This window comes from Larus michahellis, chromosome 2 (genome assembly GCF_964199755.1).
Source record: "Larus michahellis chromosome 2, bLarMic1.1, whole genome shotgun sequence".
NCBI classification, from domain to species: Eukaryota; Metazoa; Chordata; class Aves; order Charadriiformes; family Laridae; genus Larus; species Larus michahellis.
In genome coordinates, this window is record NC_133897.1 from 99,992,200 (window position 1) to 99,999,617 (window position 7,418).

Sequence of the window (7,418 nt, forward strand, 5' to 3'; positions counted from 1 at the left end):
GAAGAGAATTTTTTTTCTGCTCACTGGTGGACATCACAGCATGAATTAGTCTTGCAGGCCTCATGTTTTTCCCAGCTGGGACAACATCCTAAAATTCTCTGCATTTGGTCAGAGACAGCACTATGGGTTGAATTGGTGAGAAATGTCAGATCTGTCACTTGGTTGTTAGTACATTAAGTAGAAAGAAAAAGATGGTGGCTGTGGGGAGATCTGTTAGCATCTCATGGTTGCTTTCTTTAGCTTGCTTTAGGCATGTTGTATGGAATAATGCATGCAGCCTTATTAATAGCGATCTGTAGCCTAGTAGACACTGGGGGAGAAGTAGGGAAATTGGCCTGCTAAGAGCGGAAGTTAATATGATGAGCTGTTGTCAAGACTATATGAATTATTTTGTGTGCGATGGGTCTTTTTTAAATTACTTCATTCTACGTGATTGAAGCATACTGCTTAATATTTTGAGGGATTACTGTAAAGACTCAAATGTAATTCCATAAGTAGTCATTTTTATTTATTTATTATTTTTAAAAAGTAAATGCAGAGAGAGACTCTTTTTGTCTCATGAGGGTCATCTAGGACCTCTCTGGTTAGGTGAAATAAACCAAAACGTGTTGTTATGGCCTCTTGTAGACATGCACATCCAAAGATGTATTTTCTAACCAGACCATGGGAAAAATAAAACTCTAATGAGTAGATGGAAGTACCAGTTTGTGGCACTGTAGTGATAAAGAATGTTAAATGGGGGAGGATTATTTTCTTATTTCTAGGAAAATGGATGTGACAGGTGCTTTCATTTTCTTGGCAGGCAGTTCCTTAGTTATGGTGGAGGCAGTCACAGAATAATCTTGAATATCAGCTCTTCAGACAGGACAGGGGAAAAAGGAAAGTGGAGTAGAGCAGCCACGTTCTCATACACTTTAGGCAAGGCAGATAAATGCCACAAATATTATAAAGTACATAACGTTAGGGCAGAGAGTGGGAGTAAGAGGGGGTTGGGTCTTTCTTTAAGAATTATCAGAGAGGCAGGTTCATGGTTAGATGCTGTCTGAGCAGAAATCAATTCCAGGCCACAGGAAGGATCCATACCTCTTGGGTTTGAACCTCTTCCTTGCCAGTGCTCTTTGCAGCCAATCTGGCCACTTAAACTTAGGTTTTGGGTAGTCTATGAAAAACTTAAGGAGCTTTACTGTGCAGATGCATCTTCTGTGTTCCAACTCTATGTACCATAGGCAACTAGCCACAAAGCAGTCTATGTGTTCAAGGAGAAGAAATGGGACCAAAATTATTGTATCTATTATTTTTAGTATTACAGCTAGTTCCTTATTTTTAACTACTGTTTTCTTTAATGTCATAGCAGTTACCACTGGTGCACTTTAATTTGCTTTTTCGCACGTGTAGTCAACAGGCTGTCATCTGTCTGCAAAGCTGTATCTTAGTTCCTTTATCATAGAATCATAAAATAGTTTGGGTTGGAAGGGACCTTTGAAGGTCATCTGGTCTGATCCTTCTGCAATGAACAGGGACACCTTCAACTACATCAGGTTGCTCAGAGCCCCGTCCAACCTGACCTTGAATGTTTCCAAGGATGGCACATCTACCACCTCTCTGGGCAACATGTTCCAGTGTTTCACCACCCTCATTGTAAAAAATACCTTCCATATATCTAGTCTGAATCTATCCTTCTTTAGTTTAAAGCCATTACCCCTTGTCCTATCACAACAGACCATGCTAAAAAGTTTGTCCCCACCTTTCTTATAAGCCTCCTTTAAGTACTCTAAGTACTGAAGGCTCTGTACACAGAGCTTTCTCTTCTCCAGGCTGAACAACCCCACCTCTCTCAGCCTATCCTCACAGGAGAGGTGCTCCATCCCTCTGAACATTTTTGTGGCCCTCCTCTGGACCTGCTTTAACAGGCCCATGTCTTGTACTGGGGACCCCAGAACTGGATGCAGTACTCCAGGGGGGCTCTCACAAGAGTAGAGTAGAAGGGGAGAATCACCTTCAAAATGCTGGCTGCGCTTCTTTTTATGCAGCCTAGGATACAGTTGGCTTTCTGGGCTGCAAGCATACATTGCCAGCTCATATCTAATTTTTCATCCACCAGTATTCCCAAGTCCTTCTCTGAAGGGCTGCTCTCAATCCATTCATCACCCAGCCTGTACTGGTACTAGTGATTGCCCCAACCCGGCTGTAGGACATTGCACGTGGCCTTGTTGAACCTCTTGAAGTTCACATTGGCCTGCTTCTCAAGTCTGTCAAGATCCCTCTGGCTTGCATCCTTTCCCTCAAGCATATAAACTGCACCATGTAATTTTTGTGGTTTAACCCCAGATGGCAACTAGGCGCCACACAGATGCTTGCTCACACTCCCCTGAGTGCGATGGGGAGAAAACTCGTGGGTTGAAATAAAGGCAGTACTTAGAAGTCAAGGCAGGAGAACACTGCCTACATTAAATGTCTCTACTTTGTCTACTTTTTGTCTATTTGTGAGGTGACCAACTTCATCAAACAATGGACCAGTGTTATCTCTGAGCCTCCTTTTGCTGTTAACATATTTTAAAAAGCCCTTTCTGTTGTCCTTTATAGTACTGGCCAGCTTGAACTCTAATTGAGCCTAGGGTGCAGGAATTTTCTCCCTACTGTAGCGAACAGCATCTCTGTAGTCCCCATGTTGCCTGTCCTTGCTTCCAATGTCCGTACAATTGCACTTAATTCTAGAAGAAGATCCCTGCTCAGCCAAGCCAGCCTTCTGCCCCACTTGCTTGACTTTCCCCACTTTGGAATTGCCTGCTACTGTGCTCTTAAGAGAACGCTCTTAAAAAGTGATGAGTATCCATGGACCCCAATACCTTCAAAAGTGGATTCCTGGGGACTTTCCAAACCAGTTCCTCCAGCAGCCCAAAGTCTGCTCTTCCCATGTTCAGGGTTGAAGTTTTGCTGACAGTTATTCTCCTATTGCCAACAACTTGAAACTCAACTACTTGGTGGTTATTGTGACCATGACAGCCACCAATCACAGCTTCACCTGTGAGACCCTCTCTGTTTACAAACAAGAAATCTGGGAGAGTACCTTTCCTAATCGGCTCACTTAATACTCGCACCAAGTTACCTTCGATGTGCTTCAGCAACCCCCTGGACCTGTCTGTGCCCACTGTATGATATTCCCAGTTAACGCCTGGGAAATTCAAATCACCCATCAGGATAGACAAAAGCAGCTGATCTAGAGATATCCCTTAATTCCTTCCAGAATAATCCATCGGTGGTGGTGTCCTGGCTGGGTGGTCGATAGTAGACTCCCACAACAACGTCTGCTTTATTTGCTTTCCCCTTCATCCTTACCCTGAGGCTCTCGACTGTGTTACTGCCAGCTGCAAGCACCATACAGTCCAACCCATCCCTGACAACCAGTGCATCCCTCCCACCTTGCCTGCCCTGCTTATCCTTCCTGCAGAGCCTATAACTCTCCATCACAGCACACCAGTCACAGGACTCATCCCACCGGGTTTCGTCTGTGCCAGCAATGTTGTCTTAGCTCTGGAACTGGGACAAATCTTCTAGTTCCTCCTCTTTATTCCTCGTACTCCCTATTCATTATCATAGAGACATGAAGATCTACATGTCTTTTGAGCAAAAAATGTTACATTTATGTTGGCCTAACTGAGCCCTGGTCACTAAGCCTGACCTAGGCTTAGTCAATATTACTCGTCAAGGCAGAGTCTTGGGGTACATCAAAATGATGAAAACCTCCTGTTAAATTCATTGGAATGTGTCTGTAATCCCTCCCTTTGTGAATGGTGGGAAGTTTTCAAAAAACACAGTTAAAAGGAAGAAAAGCATAGTACCAGCTATCTGCTGAAAATGTCAAATGATGGTTTCAGATCATTTACAGAATGAATTAAATTTTTGTCTAAAATTTGGTACTTACAGATCCATGCAGGAAAATAATGTATTTTTTACATGGCATTTCCTATGCAACCAAATTTCTTTTTAAACACTACAATTCAGATCTCTTAACAGATTAATATCTTTGGAAACAAGAAATTCCTAGGGTTCAATGATGATAATTGCACTCCATTTAAGAAACTATTATCAAATTATTGATGTTACAGCCTCAAAAAGCCCAGAATATAAGGCAGCGCCGAAGCATGAACATGGGCATGGAAAGGGAAAGGTTCCAGGAAGAGCCTCCTACTCAAAGGCAGAGACCAGGAAGGGCCATGGGTGCAGAAGCAGTCATGAAAGTGCCAAATAAGAGAGGATGAATGCATTTTTATTCTTTTGTTGTTGTTTTTTGTCCAGTCATGAAGGTGCAGAGGCTGGGCCACCAATAGGGATCTGGTCAGGTGCTCCTGGGATGCTGTTGGCACCATCTCATGCAAAGGAGCCTGGATGACTGGGGTACTGCCAGGTGATCCCTGTAGCAGGTGGACCCGCTGCCATCGATGATGCTTCTCGAGGTGGATACACCTCCGTGGTCTCCATGCTGTTGTCTGGTGGATTAACTGTCATTATCCCCACGCCACATTTTCATTTAAGATGATGTTCATGTTAAAGAAGCAAAAGTTATGAATCTAAAGTAAGTGAGCAAAGTACATTAAAATAAAATAAGAACTCTTATAGACAGACAAGAATATGTGTCTGTATGTATATGTAAGTTTTATATGTGCCGTAGAGCTTCTTTTCATTTGCTGCAAGTAGCTTAGCTAACTGTATTCTGTGTGAAAACTGAGGAAAATGAAATCAGTAGTTCAAACAGAAAAGTTCTAGAAGGTACAATAAAAAATTATGATAATTTTTTATCTAAGAGAGGCCATTCATACAATCAGAGACTTTGAATATCATGATTTATATGCCAGAGCCTCTTTTTCTGGGCTTGAGGTTTTTTGATTGCTTTTGTTTGGTTCTGAGCTTTTTTTAAGGGAAGAGTCTGGCAAACTGAATTTTGAACATAAGTTTCAGAGACCATAGAACAAATTGTTAAATTAGATGCAATAGCCTGCTTCAGCAAAGGTTCACCCCGAGGTTTTAAAAGAAGCCAGGTAAGAAATTGGTGAACTAATAATTCTAGTATTTACTATATCATCTAAGATAGCCTTGGTGGCAGAGAAATGGAAGATAAGTGATGCAGTACGCATCTTTTAAAAAGGAGTTCCAGGGACATTCAAATGGTTCCAACAGTACAGGCTACTGGAGTAATGAATTTTTTGTGTGTCCTCTTGTATGCTAATAACTGTCCAGGAGACAAGGGAAAAGTTATGTTAATAAAAGGTCAATTTTTGTGACAAGATACATCAGGAATCTCTAATGGCATTCAGCGTATGCATTCATCATTTGGAAAAGAAGATAAAAACTATTGTGAAAAAAATTATGATACAAAATTATTGAGAGTAGTAAAAATTAAGAGTCACAGAAGAATTCTGAGATACAGATTAACTGAATTGTAAAATGGTTTAGGAATTCAATATTGGTAAATGTAAAATAATGCAGACAAAGGAGGAATCTATGCAAGGAAGGACACTGAAATTGTGGATAGTTCTGTTGAAAAATTGATTATGTGCTTAGTGATGCTAAGTAGGTAAATCTAAAAATAATTAATGAAGGAATAGGAAAGAAATGTGAAAAAACATTATGACCCCATGCAAAATGTAATGCACCTGTCTCTGGAGTACTGCCAGCAATTATTGTTACTGCCCATTCCCCTCTGAAAAGAGGTAACAAAACTAGAGAAAGTAGAGAGTAAGACATAAAAATGTGGGAACTGCCTTGATGGGGCAGACCAAAGATCTAGTAACCTGTCTTCTGACAGCTGGGAATGGTGGATGCCCAAGAAAAATTCTAGACTATGTGTAGGGATGCTTCACTCACATGGCTGAGGGATTTCCTGGTGTCATATCTTTGTAACTAGTAGCACTAGACAGATTTTGTTTCTCACTTTGTTCAGTCCCTTTTTGAACCTGTGTAAACTTACAGTATCTGCAGATGTATCGAGGCATCTCACGGCAGTGCTGGTCAGAAGTTCTTCATGAAGCAAAACTGAACAGACTGCGACTCTTGGCCTTGGAAGAAAGATGGGTGAGAGAGAACATGATACAGGGCTAGAGAAGAAGACAATAAACTGGTTGTTAGGGAAGATAACTGAAAAAGGAGGGATGGGAACAAGGTTAAAAAGTCCAAAGCAAATAAACAAGAGATGGATACCAGTGAAGTCCTCCCGGCAGTGCCTGGCACCCTGTAATCATCCAAGACAAGAGATGCTGTTCAGCGGTGCTTTGCCAGGAAACATGAGCCGGTACCTACATTGACTTTTTAGATTGCATTTTGAAAGAAAGGGGTGCAAGTCCTTCGCTAGTCTGGCCTTTCCCCTAGACCAAAACCAGTTTCTCCAAATGTGCCTAGGATTTAGAGTAAAACCACTGAATTTTTCAGTGGAATAACACAGTTGGTAGAGGGAGTCCTGGTATTGTCAGTGAAGACCCAGACCCTCTGACACCAGGTTTGAACCAGTACATTATCTATAACTTGTAACAGCAGGAGAGCAGGCAGCAGAGATCACGGTTGGTATAGACCAATGAGAGGGTTGGGATAAGAGATGAGTATTCTGGGGCAGATGGGTAGCAGGATTTAAAGATTTCCCATATACTGAAAGCGACAAAAGTGACCCAACAACCGGATTCTCCTCCTCCCTCATGCCTAGCAGGGGTCCTTCAGTGACAGGGAGAAAACCATAATTCTCTGCCTCTTGGAGAGTGTTTCTTGCAGCCAAGGGTCCTATCTCTAATTCCTGTATGTGCATTTTCAAATGAGATGAACTGGCAACCAGAAGACCACAGATGGTCAGGATGGATAGACACCCTGTCATTTCTAGATGGTATGCCAAGAGGCATGGCAGCAGATATGGGCTCTGCCAGGCGGCAACATGACACACTTGATGCACACTCTAGGGACTGATGCCACTGTGTTCACAGGGGGACCAAGAAGAAGTAGGTCCTTGGCCAACTGCATGGCTGGGTGAGGCTGGAGTCACGTGCTGGGTCTTTTAGCCAGAACTTGTGTCCTAGTTTTCCCCATCAGCCCATTCTGCTGGATGAGGGGACTGGAGGAAACACAGTGGTGGAGTCAACAGCAAAGGCAGAGATCTTGGCTTGTCCAAATTTTTTTCTCTGAACTGCCAGTGGTGGTGGTGATCTGCAATAGCAAAAATGCAGCTAAAGTGCTTCTGTTTGCGGGAGAGGTCATAACCACATTTTGGAAGGATCTGCTACGTATCACAGAGAGAAAGCAAAGCTGCTAAAGTGAGGAGAAAAGGCATATGGGGTAAAGGTGTGGAACGTAGGGCATTCACGCTAGAGAGGGAAGGTAGATACAGTAGAAACTGACAAAGAGGGAGGGAAAAAGAAGGAGAAATGTCAAAGTTATCAATG